Genomic DNA, 14,651 nt, shown 5'->3' on the forward strand with positions numbered 1-14,651 from the left:
GAATCGAAGGCAGTACATTTACATTTTTTTTTTTTGCATCTCAGGGGAAAATGTTTGCTTGGGTGAGTGTCCCTTAGTTGGTGGCAGGGCAGGGTTCACAGGAGGTGGTTAAGTGAGAGAGATTATGCTTGCTGGCTATGGGGAGGTTGCACTTGGTTTGAAGTGCAAAATTCTGAGTAGTGGCCTCTGCCTCCCTCCCCACCTCCCTTACCAGCGGAGAGACCACCATTGCTATCTGATGGATAAAAAGAATTATTCTACTACCTCTGTATGTGTGTGTTATTTTTAATGTTGTTTTAGCTTACTTAGATGTGCAGCAGCCAATGCCAGCATCTTGCAGGCGTTTTTTTTTAAAAAGTAACTTTAATGTAATTGCAGTGATTACTTTTGAGAAAGAGTAAAGTAATAAGTTACTTTCAGAGCAATTGTAACTGTAACGGTAATTACTACTTGTTTGGGCCATGTAATTGTAACTGTAATTTATCACTTTTTAAAACTAATCTTCCAAGCTCTTAAGAGGTATTCAGAGGGGGGTTACCATTGCCTTCCTCTAAGCCTACGGCACCCGGTATTCCCAGGCGATCTCTTATCCAAGTACTAACCAGACCTGACCCTGCTTAGCTTCTGAGATCAGGCATGTTCAGGGTAGTATGGCTGTAGGCGTGTATATCTAAAACAGATCAATAGATACTGATAATTAAGCCTTGTACCCTGTTCTGTATTTTTCAGAATATAAGCCATGACAGTGTGTTAACTAACATGCTTTTCTTAGTGCTTTATTTTCCTGTATGTCTAATTTTATATTCTCTTTGTTCCTGAATAAGTCTTTCCTTTAAGAATATGCTTGAGTTTTCCTTTAGGATGTCAGAAGCTCTTGCCTACACCACCACAGATTGGGAGAGGGCTGGAGTGTAAGTCTCGTTCCGTAGCCAACTAGCATGTGTCCAGGCTCATAACCGGGCCTGCCACATGGCTGTGAGGGCAGCGAAGAGGTGTTACTATGCTGCCTCCATTGCAACCTCAAGGGGCTGCCTGGCGGAGTTGTTCCATGTGGTCCAGAGGTTGGTCACTTCTGACCGGGGGAGGGGGGGGAGATTTTTGGAGCACGTTACCTAGCTGTAACCAGCTTGCTAAACACTTCAAAGATAAATTTGCTCAGCTTCACAATAATTTAGACACTGTTATTGTGGAAGGGCCAGCCAAGGTGTCCCATGCAACATCAAACCCAGTGTTGTGGGATCAGATTCAATTAATGTGACCTGATGATGTGGACAGTATGCTTGCAGTGATGAGCCCAATCAACTGCTCATTAGATCACTGTCCTTTCTGGCTTATTAAAGCTAGCCTGAGTGGGGTGACTGAATGGCTCATAGGTGTGGTAAACACATCTCTGCATTATGGAGTGTTGCCTGCTGCCCTCAAGGAGGCAGAGGTCCTGTCTCAGTAACCTATTAGAATTCTTTGAGAGTGTCAACAAGCATATAGATAGAGGTGATCCAGTGGACATAGTGTACTTAGACTTTCAAAAAGCATTTGACAAGGTACCTCACCAAAGACTTCTGAGGAAGCTTAGTAGTCATGGAATAAGAGGAGAGGTCCTCTTGTGGATAAGGAATTGGTTAAGAAGCAGACAGCAGAGAGTAGGAATAAACGGACAGTTCTCCCAATGGAGGGCTGTAGAAAGTGGAGTCCCTCAAGGATCGGTATTGGGACCTGTACTTTTCAACTTGTTCATTAGAATTAGGAGTGAGCAGTGAAGTGGCCAAGTTTGCTGACGACACTAAATTGTTCAGGGTTGTTAAAACAAAAAGGGATTGCGAAGAGCTCCAAAAAGACCTCTCCAAACTGAGTGAATGGGCAGAAAAATGGCAAATGCAATTCAATATAAACAAGTGTAAAATTATGCATATTGGAGCAAAAAATCTGAATTTCACATATACGCTCATGGGGTCTGAACTGGCGGTGACCGACCAGGAGAGAGACCTCGGGGTTGTAGTGGACAGCACAATGAAAATGTTGACCCAGTGTGCGGCAGCTGTGAAAAAGGCAAATTCCATGCTAGCAATAATTAGGAAAGGTATTGAAAATAAAACAGCCAATATCATAATGCCGTTGTATAAATCTATGGTGCGGCCGCATTTGGAATACTGTGTACAGTTCTGGTCGCCTCATCTCAAAAAGGATATTATAGAGTTGGAAAAGGTTCAGAAGAGGGCAACCAGAATGATCAAGGGGATGGAGCGACTCCCTTACGAGGAAAGGTTGCAGCATTTGGGGCTTTTTAGTTTAGAGAAAAGGCGGGTCAGAGGAGACATGATAGAAGTGTATAAAATTATGCATGGCATTGAGAAAGTGGATAGAGAAAAGTTCTTCTCCCTCTCTCACAATACTAGAACTCGTGGACATTCAAAGAAGCTGAATGTTGGAAGATTCAGGACAGACAAAAGGAAGTACTTCTTTACTCAGCGCATAGTTAAACTATGGAATTTGCTCCCACAAGATGCAGTAATGGCCACCAGCTTGGACGGCTTTAAAAGAAGATTAGACAAATTCATGGAGGACAGGGCTATCAATGGCTACTAGCCATGATGGCTGTGCTCTGCCACCCTAGTCAGAGGCAGCATGCTTCTGAAAACCAGTTGCCAGAAGCCTCAGGAGGGGAGAGTGTTCTTGCACTCGGGTCCTGCTTGCGGGCTTCCCCCAGGCACCTGGTTGGCCACTGTGAGAACAGGATGCTGGACTAGATGGGCCACTGGCCTGATCCAGCAGGCTCTTCTTATGTTCTTATGTTCTTAAAGAGGAAGGCCTTCAGTAGATGCAGAAAAGATAACAGAGATTACACCTATCTAATATTTAAGGGAAGAGAATTCCAAAGGGTAGGCGCCTGCAGGGGTACATGCAGGTCCTCTTCTGAAACAGCCTATGAATAAGGAACATAAACCCCAATGCTATGTAAAAACATTTGCTCCAGTAATATCTCATACATGTTACTCATATCCTTGATCACATTAATTTTTATTAAAAAGGTGCAATGTAACTTCATTGTCTATGCTGTGGCAATGAATAGAGCTCCAAACCAAAATGTAAATATAAGATCCTATCAATTTAAAATAAATTATAGGTAAGGATTTCGCATAGCATTGTAGGGTACCTAGAATCCTAGGAATTTTATACTATTAAGATTCTCCTTAATATTTTACTATGTATTGAAAGTGCCATTATCTAACAGAGTGCCTGTTGGTACGTTTACTTTCTACATAAAAATCAGCACTTCAATTGTCTTCTATGGGCGAAAGTAAAATTGTTTGTATCAGCAATAATGAAGAGAAGCCAAAACCAGCTTCCATCTCCTCAGTATTTCAGTTACCAGTGTATTGTTTTGGAACCTACCTCATAATGTACCCAACTGAGCACCTGTGGAGACTGGAAACACCCTGAGATTTCCTTCCTAGGCACTCTAGTGAGCTTGACACCACAACTGATGCAGCTCCAAGTGAAGTTTCCAACACTCCATCAAGCCTTGTTTTGTATTTGCACCCTGATTATGTTACGGTGCTTGTGAGTAGGCACCCAAGGTCTCAACTCTTGCCCTTCATTGCTTATTAAAGTTTAGCAAGGTTGGGGATGGCATGACTGGGTGAGTCCAGGATGTGAAAAATGGAAATGGACTGCCTTCAAGTCGATCCCTTCAAGTGTCCTCAGTGGCTAAAAGTGCATTTTACAAGCTTTAGTTTATTGAACTAGCTTGACCACAATTGTCCTTGCATTGTTAACTTCACAGTTGGATTACTGCAATGTACTTGATGTGGGGCTACCCTTAAGGTTGGTCCAAAGGCTGCCGCTAGCATAGAATGTGCCAGCTAGGTTACTTGTGGGGCTAAACTACCACTGACATATAGTATTTTGTTTGCAGGATTTGCATTGGCTAGCAATCTGCTATCAGGCCAAGTGCAACATTCTGGTACTACAGTGATTCTCAAACGGTGCGCCGCAAGAGGTGGCTAGGTGTGCAGCAAATATTATGAAACTATATTTTAAAAATGAGAAGAAGCCCATTTGTATAGAGATTTATTACATCCATGATCTACTAATAGCTAGGCTAGGCCCTAAAATATATTAATATATTTTTAATTTTGCACACAAAGTGCACCAGAAAATTTTTATGTTTTACAGTGCACTGCGAACCAAAACTTTTTGAGAACCACTGTGGTACTAACATATAATGCCCAATGGAGGTCAGAACCAGGTTACTTAAGAGATCACCTTATCCCTTAAATACCCAGTAGGTCATTGCATTCCAGAGGAGTGTTTCTCCTTAAAGTCCTCAAAATATCAGACACCTGCTTCAAAGTAACTCAGAGCAGGGCTTTCATTGTGGCTGTCCCTGTTTGTAGAACACCAAATCATGACAGGTGTCCACTATCTGTACTTTCTGAAAACAACTGAAGATATGTTGTTGACTGCTGACAAAGTGTCTTGGCTCCAGCTGACAAAGCATCAACGTGAATTAAGCAGCACAGCAAGTTTGCAGCAGGGGGAGGAGGCCAGGGCACCCCACTCTGCCCATCTGTTTCCTCCTCTTAACAAAACCTAAGCTTGCAATAAATTAACTCAATAAATGAGAAAAAGAATTATGTAGGTAAGCAGCCAGCAGGGGTATTCAGACTTTCCAGTGTTTTGTACTTTCTCTAACATATACAACTATCTGCCTGTTAGATAAAGGTTGTGGGGGGAGGGGGTGCCCTCGGTGCAATGTGCTCCTGGCTGTCTGGAGAAGCTGAGAGAGGCAGAGAGATTTGTGGATGAGGCCTTTGGGGACATTACAGCTGTGTCCCACTCCCAGAATGATAACTCTTCTGCTATCATGGAGAATGAGGGCCTTGAGAAAGAAGAGTGTCCACCCAAGGAAGAGGGAAATGATCCCTTAGGAGGGACCCATTCCTTGGGATGCTTCTCCAGGGAGTGGAAGAATCCTGGTAATGGTGATTTGATCATTAGGAACATAGATAGTGGGGTGTGTCATGGGCATGCAGACTGCAAGGTGATTTGCCTAGCGTGAAGGTTGCAGATGTCGCCCATTGGCTAGGTAGTTTCGTAAATAGTGCTGGGGAGGAGTCAGTGATTGTGGTGCACGTTAGCACCAATGACATGGAAAAATGCAGTTGTGAGGTCCTGTTAGCAAAATATAGGTTGCTGGGTAGGATGCTGAAAGCCATGAAACCTCCAAGGGAGCTTTCTCTAGATGCTACCAGTTCCACATGCAGGGCCAGCTACACAGGTGCAGCTTTGTTGTGTTACAAAGGACATGTATAATATTGGGGATTTTTCATTTTTTGATTCATCTCAGTGAACTAAAGTTTGGAAGCCTAAGAGGTGCAAGGAATCCTGGGAGATGGCCCTTCTGTGGAATCGTGAGCTATCTGTAAATGTTAGAAGCCAAGGGGCACAGACATCCTGACTCTCATGGGAGGAAACCAAAATTTAGGAGTTTATGTATCAGTAGAAAACAGATGCTTCTAACAAACAAAGGGACCATCTGGACAAAGTTCATGATATTCTTTGACCTTTAAGGGTAAGAGATCAATCACCCTAAACTAGGAATTTACAGTAACAATCTTCAGGAGACAGGAGTCTTATGAGGAAACACATCTGGTAAAGTCAGAACCCCTATTGGCAATTCCAAAATTTTCCACTGCCTTTCACATGTCATGCGTGCACTCCCCCTCCCAACTTACATGCAGCCCAATGGAGACCTAAAACATATTTAAAACTAGCAAGTTTTAGTCAGTAGTACTTCTCTCTTGGGGGGCTTAACCGCTGCCTTACTCTACACAATGCACCCTAGGAACAAAATTGGGGCTGCACCAAGGCCAGATTTATGTACAAGCTAAAGAAGCTACAGCTTAGGGCCTCACATTAGAAAGAAAGAAAGAAAGAAAGAAAGAAAGAAAGAAAGAAAGAAAGAAAGAAAGAAAGAAAGAAAGAAAGAAAGAAAGAAAGAAAGAAAGAAAGAAAGAAAGAAAGAAAGAAAGGTTCAACATTGCCACCATACAAAATGAAGATAATTTTGGTAGGTATTGAATATCATTGTTGCAGCTCACTGGCCAACAACAGTAAATAGTAAACAATTCTATAGAACGTCATACACATGCGGCCTTTTGGATTCTTGTAGAAAATAGCCTGTGAGTCGGTGGTAGCGTCGACTGCACTAACCCTATAAGTAATGCACATACTTGTTGAAGAGGGAAGGGCCTCACTCATGTTATAGCTTAAGGCCACAACAAGTTTAAATCCGGCCCTGAGCTGCACAGAACCATGAGAACTAAACGAAGGCGAGATGTTTCGGGTCTAAAGAAGGTTTCAGTAAGAACAGAGCTTTGGCTTACAGGCTAGACACAGAAGTTCCCTTCTGACCTTAGAATCTCACTGCGATCTTCAGGAAAGGTATATTCACCCTCATCTCTTGAGCTCTTTTCTCTTCTTTTTCTCTCTGTGTGATTTGATACAATTCTGAATATGCGAAGGTTTAGGTTCTCTGCCTTATTCTATCTAGAGCATTGGGGAACGAGTGACTGGGATGAGGTTAGATGCTGCTCACATTGACTATAATTGTAAAATGCAGTATTTTTTTCCTGTTTCTTCTTGTAATAAACCAATCTTTATTTTATGTTGTGTGCTTTACTGAAGTTAAGGGTAAGGGGAACATCTATCAGATGGATCCACAGTTGGGTACAGAATTATAGTCAAAGAATGCTTATCAAAGTTAACTTCTCAAACTGGGGGGAGGTAACGAACGGGGTACCGTAGGGCTCAATCCTGGGCCCAATGCTCTTCAATCTTTTTATTAATGACTTGGATGAGGAGGTACAGGGAATGCTTATCAGATCTGCAGATGATATAAAATTGGGTGGGATAGCTAATCTCCTAGAAGACAGCAACAAAATTCAAAGGGACCTTGATAGGCTGGAGCATTGGGCTGAAAACAGAATGAAATTCACTAATAGGCAAAAAACCTTGCGGTTTAACAATGTACCTATAGCCCACAAATATTTCTATCAAACTTTAAAAAGCAGGGAAATTGGGCAGCTATAGTGAATGCACCAGGGGAGCAGGAGACCTGAACTCCTCTCTGAGATATTGGACTGCCCTACAAATTGGTCAAAATGCAAACACCATTTGGGTTGGTCTTTCACAGTCCAATCCACTTCCTGTGTAGCTTGGAAGAATTTGGTAACATGTGCCTCTGAGCATATGGTGAGTGGTGGCAACACCTGCCATCTCCAAAGATGGAGAATTATATTTTTGTATGTTTGTTGGTGTTCTTACTTTGCTTCTTCCCTGTGTTACTAATGTTTCTACAAAGAATCTAAACCAGAAAAATTTATTTCCCTGTGTCAAATTTATTTTCATTTACTTCAGTCGTTTTATTGGTCAATGTCATATGATGGTGAAGACAGCCTTTTGTGTTTCAAATTGGAGGTTATGTTCTATTTCGGGTGCATTAACAGTTGAATCTGAAATGGCAATTTGATGTAAAATCAGACTGATTACAATATGTTGCTACTTCAGCAATGACTTTAGCTGTTGGAAAAAAGAGGGTGCATGTTTTCAGCCTGCTGTGTTTAAACCACTTTATTAAAAGCAAGGAGCTCACAATCAATTAAAAACATAGAGCACACCTAGAATTTTGCTAGAATATATTTCACCTCCCACTGTTTTATCTCGTGCAAATTGAGACACTTCTGAGGTCCACTTGAGACTATTCTGCAGAAGTCAGTGCCATTATTCCACAATTATGTTTGGAGTTTTTTTAGCGTAAATTTTGCAAAGTGTTGCTGTACTTCACATATTCATAGAAACAAAAGCAGAAGAAAATGATTTCCTATAGGAAACTTCACTAAAATTGCAAAGGAAATCAGACATATTTAAAGTGACCATATGAACTATATCTACTGTCTTAATAATGTTGCTTCCTCCTGGCTAAAACAAGATTAGCACAGGACATGTCTTCTTTCTATTATTTGGGCAGATTGCAGGTGTTGACACCACTCACTATATGCTCAGAGGCATGTTACCAAATTCTTCCAAGCCACACAGGAAGTGGTTTGGACTGTGAAAGACCAACCCAAATGGTGTTTGCATTTTGACAAATTTGCAGGGCAGTACAATATCACAGAGAGGAGGTCAGGTCTCCTGCTCCCCTGGTGCATTCACTAGAGCTGCCCAATTTCCCTGCTTTTTAAAGTTTGATAGAAATATCTGTTGGCTATAGGTACGTTCTTAAACCGCAAGGTTTTTTGCCTATTAGTGAATTTCCCTACTTTTTAATCCGGGAGGTAAGAAATAGGATCCCGTGCAAGTTTGCTGAGAATGGATTGATCATTTGCATGCTTACTGAGTTCAGTGGGATTTACTCCCCTGCAATCATGCTTAGGATAGGTGAAACTGACCACAGGGGATGGGGAAGGGAAGAGGAGGAGGAGGGAGGGGTGGAAAGGCAGAGGGGAGTACTGGGATGGGAGCAGGCAGGAGGCAGAGGGAAGAAGAAAAACAGATGTGATCATTTGCATGTTTATTGAGTTCAGTGGGATTTACTCCCGTGCAATCATGACCGGGGAGGAGGGACGGAGGTCTGAAGTGGGCAGGAGAGGAGAAGGAAGAGGGGAGGGGAAGAGGAAGGGAGAAGAAAAGGGAAGGAGGGGAAAGGCAGGTCTGATCATTTGCATGATTATTGAGTTCAATAGGATTTACTCCTATGCAATCATGATTAGGATAGGTAAAACTGACCATGGGGGAGGGGGAAGGAACATCTTGGAGGGTGCAAAGGAAGGAGAAGGGGAGGGCAGGTTTGATCATTTGCATGCTTATAGAGTGCAATGGTATTTACTTCCGTGCAATCATGCTTAAGATAGGCAAAACTGACCATGGGGAGGAGTGTTGGCATTAGGCCGTACTGCCTAAGGATATTTTCATCAGGTCTGGAAAGTTACAAGCATGTGTTTTGAGAAGCAGTCTTATCTGCCATGTCTGGCCTGAGAGAGCAGACTTGAAGGTCAGACAGGTTGTCATGGTAACGGGAGATAACAGCTGGGAAAGTTGTAAGAGAGTCCATGAGTTGTTTTTTCTTCTGAATTATGCCTCTGAGCTGAGAGGCTGTCTTTTGTGTTTATCTATGGAGAGAGATGTACCAGAAGGGGGGTGACTGAAGAATCTCTACATGTATTTACTCTTAAGCCTCTGGCCTTAATGTCTTTCAATAAAGACTCTTAACATGCTCTGAAGAAGTTTCTTGCTCAACTTAACTCCAACGTAATGTATGCTGTTTCACACAACAACGCACACAGGCCAACAATGAGGGGGAGAGAGAGGGAGAGGCAAAGGAAGGAGGAGGGAAGGGGCAAGAGGGAGGGGATAGGAGGGAGGAGAAGTGAGGGTGGGTTTAGTCATTTGCATACTTTTTGAGTTCAATGGGATTTATTTCTGTGCAATCATGTTTGAAAATGGAAATGGACTGCCTTCAAGTTGACCGGACTTATGGTGACCCTTTGAATAGGGTTTTCATGGTAAATGGTATTCAGATGTGGTTTTACCATTGCCTTCCTCTGAGGCTGAGAGGCAGTGACTGGCCCAAGGTCACCCAATGAGCTTCATGGCTGTGTGGAGATTCAAACCCTGGTCTCCCAGGTCGTAGTCCAACACTGACCTGGGCGAGGGGCAGGAAGGGGGGAGAGGAGGAGATTGGGTGGGTGGGCACTGGGCAGCAGGGAAGCCCCTTTCCTTTCCAAAAGGAAAACATTGTAAACAGTATCATTGCTTTTCAGCATTTCCCCCACCTTTTTATTCTACAGAAGGCACATGTAGACTCCCGCTAGGGTTGCGAGGTTCAGGGCCTGAGACTGATCCTGTATCTTCAGGAGAAGAGAAAATCAACCAAGTGCAGGTGTTCTTGCAACCCTGTAATGGGAAAAACTACAAGGTGGAATTCTCCCTTCCCCCTGCACAACTTTTAAAGATACAGAAGACCTCTTGGAGGCTGGGCCTGGCAACCAAGAGGTCTTCTGTATCTTTCAGTCTCAGGACCTGAACCTGGCAACCCTACCTTCCACCCAAATTTAAAACAAAGCTGTCCCTAGCCACATCCAAACTAGGCCTCTATTCGAGTTTGGACCATCATTATTTATTTGTTTGTTTGTTTATTGTATTTATATACCGCCCCATAGCCGAAGCTCTCTGGGTGGTTTACAATAACTAAAAACATTAAAAACAAATATACAAATTTAAAAACACATCTTTTAAAAACAATTTAAAACACAATTTAAAACAATTTATCATGGCTTCTCTCAAAGAATCCCGGGAAGGGTAGTTAGGGAAGGGTGCTGAGAGTTGCTAGGAGATGCCCTGTTCCTCTCACAGACCTTCAATCAGAGTGGCTGACTGTTAAGCCATTCTCTCAGGGGAACAGGAATCTCCTCTTAGCACCCTTCGCAAACTACACTTCCCAGGATTCTTTGAGCGAAGCCATGATTGCCTCAAGTGAAATCAAGTCTGTTGTGGGTGTGGCCCCCTGATTAGCCAAGCCCAGCAGCTGTGAGGCTTTTAGAACACTGACAGTTGGTTCTTACAGAGCATGCTCCGTGTTAACATTGGCTTCAAGCCAAAATTTCAAAAGGGCTCTGGGGTTTTTTCTCTCTTTTTAGACTTTGAACTCTCAATTCTCTGACTGTTTTGTGTATTGCCATGAAAATTGAGAGTGTTGTTAAGCAAGCGTTTCTGAGTTCAGGACTGTAAGTTTGGTAAGGTTTTATTTTGAAATGAGCTAATGGGAAGCATCAGAATGGCATGGGGGTATTTTCAATTTAACATTGTGGAATGTGAAAAATCCATGCTGGCTATAGTATACAGCCACCCTTGTAGCTGTATAATTTAACAGGGATACGTGCAAAATTCTACATCTAGGAAAAAGAAACCAAATGCAGTTATAAGATGGGGGATACTCGGCTCAGCAATACTACATACAAGAAGGATCTTGGAATTGCTATTGATCACAAGCTGAATATGAGCCAACAGTGCTACATGGATGCAAAAAAAGACAAATGCTATTTTAGGCTGCATTAATAGAAGTATAGTTTCCAAATCGCACGAAGTATTAGTTCCCCTCTATTTGGCAATGCTTAGGCCTCATCTTGAGTACTGCACCCAGTTCTGGACACAGCACTCTCAGAAGGACGCAGACAAACTGGAACAGGTTCAGTGGAGGTCAACAAGGATGATCAGGGGACTGGAAACAAAGCCCTATGAGGAGAGACTGAAAGAACTGGGCATGTTTACCCTTGAGCAGAGAAAACTGAGGGGAGATATGATAGCACTCTTCAAGTACATGAAAGATTGTCACACAGAGGAGGGCCAGGATCTCTTCTTGATCATCCCAGAGTGCAGAACACAGAATAATGGGCTGAGGTTACAGGAAGCCAGATTTTGACTAAACATCAGGAAAAACTACCTAACTGTTAGAGTGGTACAAAAATGGAATCAATTACCTAGGGAGATGGTGGACTCTCCAACACTGGAGACATTTTGGAGGCAGCTGGACAGCCACCTGTCAGGTATGCTTTAATTTGGTTTCCTGCATTGAGCAGGGGGTTGGACTCAATGGCTTATAGGCCCCTTATGATTATATGGTTATACATACACAAATAGTGACATGCAGGTTGAATTCCAGCAAAAGGTTCTGCTACACTCGCAGGGGTGGCATCTGAGTTTCCAATGAGCGTACACGCATGTGACGATTCAAACTTATATGTGTAACAGTAGTCTCAATGCATGGATGAGATGATGGTGTCGGGAGGACGGGTTAGGATTTGTTAGGCACTGGGAAACATTTTGGGACAAGCTGGGACTCAACAAAAAGGGATAGGCTCCTCTTGAACCAGGATGGAATCAGACTGTTGGCACTTAAAATAAAAAAGATGGCAGAACAGCTTTCAAACTGATTGAGGGAGGAAAGTCAACAAGAGCTAAGGAGTGTCTGATTCAGAACAAATTCCCCCCCTGGGATAAAGGCATAAAAACTTAAATGGGGTATGCCATGAACTAAGCACTGAGACTGCAAGGGCACAAGATAGCAATCCAGATAGGCAAAAGTACTACAGGCCAAACCAAAAGTGCCAAAGACATTTGAAGAGACGCTACATACAAATGTTTATATGTTAATACTAGAAGCCTCTGAGACAAGGAGGGAGAACTGGAGTGTTTGGTTTTAGATAACAGCACTGATATAGTGAGTGTAACAGAAACATGGAGGAATGGAGAAAACCAGTGGGACATGGTTATCCCTGGATATAAACTTTATTGGAAGGACAGGGAAGGACATATTGGAGGTGGTGTCGCTCTATACGTGAAAGAGGGCATTGAATCCAGCAAACTAGAAACCCCCAAAGAGGTGGACTCCTCCACAGAATCATTGTGGGTGGTGATACCAGACCCCAAGAGTAATTTAGTACTGGAGACATTCTATTGTCTCCCTAACCAAAATGCTAAGGGAGCTCTTCAGATGAAAAACGAAATCAAGAAAGCATCCAAACTAGGAAATGTTGTAGTAATGGGTCACCCTGATATAGACTGGCTACAAATACATCCTAGTCACAATAAAGAGGGTAAAATTTCTAGAAACCCTAAATGACTGTGCCCTAGAAAAGTTGGTCATGGAACCAATGGCGACCCTGGACTTAATCTCAAGTGGCACCTAGGACCTGGTGCAAGATGTAAGCAATGTCAAACCAATTGGGAGCAGTGACCATAGTGCTATTAAATTAAACATGCATGTAAATCGCCAGTTGCCAAGAAAATCCAACATAGTCACATTTGACTTCAAAGAGGAAATTCACCAAAAATAAAGGGATTGATAAAAAGCAAGCTGAAAGGCAAAGTTGAGAAGGTCAAATCACTCCAAAATGCTTCGGAGATATTTAAAAACACAGTATATTAGAAGCTCAACTGAAGTGTATACTGCAGATCAGGAAAGGTACTACCAGGGCCAAGAGCATGCCAGCGTGGTCAACAAGCACAGTCAAAGAAGCTATACAGTAAAAAGGTAAAGGTGTCCCCGCACTTGTAGTGCGAGTCGTTTCCGACTCTTAGGGTGACGTCTTGCGACGTTTACTAGGCAGACCGTATATATGGGGTGGGATTGCCAGTTCCTTCCCCGGCCTTTCTTTATCCCCCAGCATATGCTGGGTACTCATTTTACTGACCACGGATGGATGGAAGGCTGAGTGGACCTCGACCCCTTTTACCGGAGATTCGACTTCCTCCTTCCATTGGAATCGAACTCCGGCCGTGAGCAGAGCTTTCGGCTGCATTACCGCCGCTTACCACTCTGCGCCATGGAGGCACAGTAGGGCCCTGCTTATTGGCGTTCCGCTTCTCAGCGGTTTGCTATTATGGTAGTAGCATGCCATCACGTGGATAATGTGTGTGAGAGAGTGCGTTGGGACTGGAGATCGGTTGTTGTTGGGGGTTATGTCCCAGCTTTCCCCCCCTCCCTCTTTCACCTTCGTCTGTTCATTGTCATGGCCCCGTCAGAGGACTCATCAGACGAGGATGACTCGGGAGTAACAGCAGCAGACCCAGAAGCAGCAGACCCAGAAGGAGAAACGGAGGAAACTCCTGAGAACCCAGCTCTTTCTCCCCCTCAGCTGCAGAGCACCCCAGACACAGCTGAAGCCCGTCAGCCAGACGCAGACAGTGAACAGGATACTCCCCCCTCACCTGCAGAACGTAGACAACAGAAGGTCAGGCAGAAGAGGGGCAGGCCTGTCCACTTAAGGCCAAAACGCTGATGGCTCACACCTGCTGACAAACCTGCTCCTTCAAAGTCAAACCTTGGCTTCAGCTTGTTGCTGACTACAACGTCAGGCGTGACCACTGTGTGTCTTCCTATCCCCTGAACCTTGACTTGGACTGATCTCTCGGCAAACTAGACCCAGACCTTCACTGACGTCTCTTCTGGATTTCTGGCTTGGCACGTAAGCTTCGAACGGCCTCTGCCCTTATCTTGCTTCCTCCTTGCTAGCCTGGCAGATTTATAGCCAAAACTGCCGGCTGAGGACTTACGGCCTGGCAATTACCAAGGAATCTCCAGCCCTGCCTGCACCCCCACCGACACTGCTGTCTCAGTGAAGAGCTGACATTCATGGAGCTGGTTTGGGGTATTTGGTTTCAGTTGTTTCCCCCCCTCTTCATTTTTACCCTGCCTGCCCCTCTTTTGTTTGGGGACAGCGGAGGCTTCTGGTGTCTCTTCTGTTCTTGCAGCTGTGGCGGCGACATCTCTCCCTCCTCCAGGGCAGTTTCTGCGCCCGCAGGCAGAAGCAGCAAGTCTGACGCTCGCGGTGGCGGCGTCTGCTCGCAACCCGCTTGACCATGTTGTCATCGTCTGTCCTCTCCCCACCTGGCCTCGTGGCGATGGCTTCCTCTCCGTGCGGCTTGCTACCGCAGCTGCCTGGAGTGCGCAGCAGCGGCTCCTTGTACTCGCTACTGCAGCACCTTTGGAGCTCATGGTGGCGGCTCTCTCCCCTGGCAACAGCTTTTTTCTCCCTTCCCCCCTTTCTTTTTTCAGAGCTTGTGGTTGCGGCTCCGGTTGAGGGGGGAGGTGG

At 44.1% G+C, this 14,651-nt stretch overlaps 1 protein-coding gene and 1 pseudogene across 7 annotated transcripts in view; both read right to left on the bottom strand.

Moving 5' to 3' along the window:
* The window catches only part of TCF20 (transcription factor 20), a 337,827-nt gene that overhangs the window by 45,882 nt on the left and 277,294 nt on the right, over positions 1 to 14,651 (bottom strand). The gene's annotated exons all lie outside the window — the stretch shown is intronic.
* Positions 554 to 662, bottom strand: LOC133363466 (5S ribosomal RNA; annotated as a pseudogene).

The sequence above is a fragment of the Rhineura floridana genome, chromosome 8 (genome assembly GCF_030035675.1).
Source record: "Rhineura floridana isolate rRhiFlo1 chromosome 8, rRhiFlo1.hap2, whole genome shotgun sequence".
In the NCBI taxonomy this organism is placed as follows: Eukaryota; Metazoa; Chordata; class Lepidosauria; order Squamata; family Rhineuridae; genus Rhineura; species Rhineura floridana.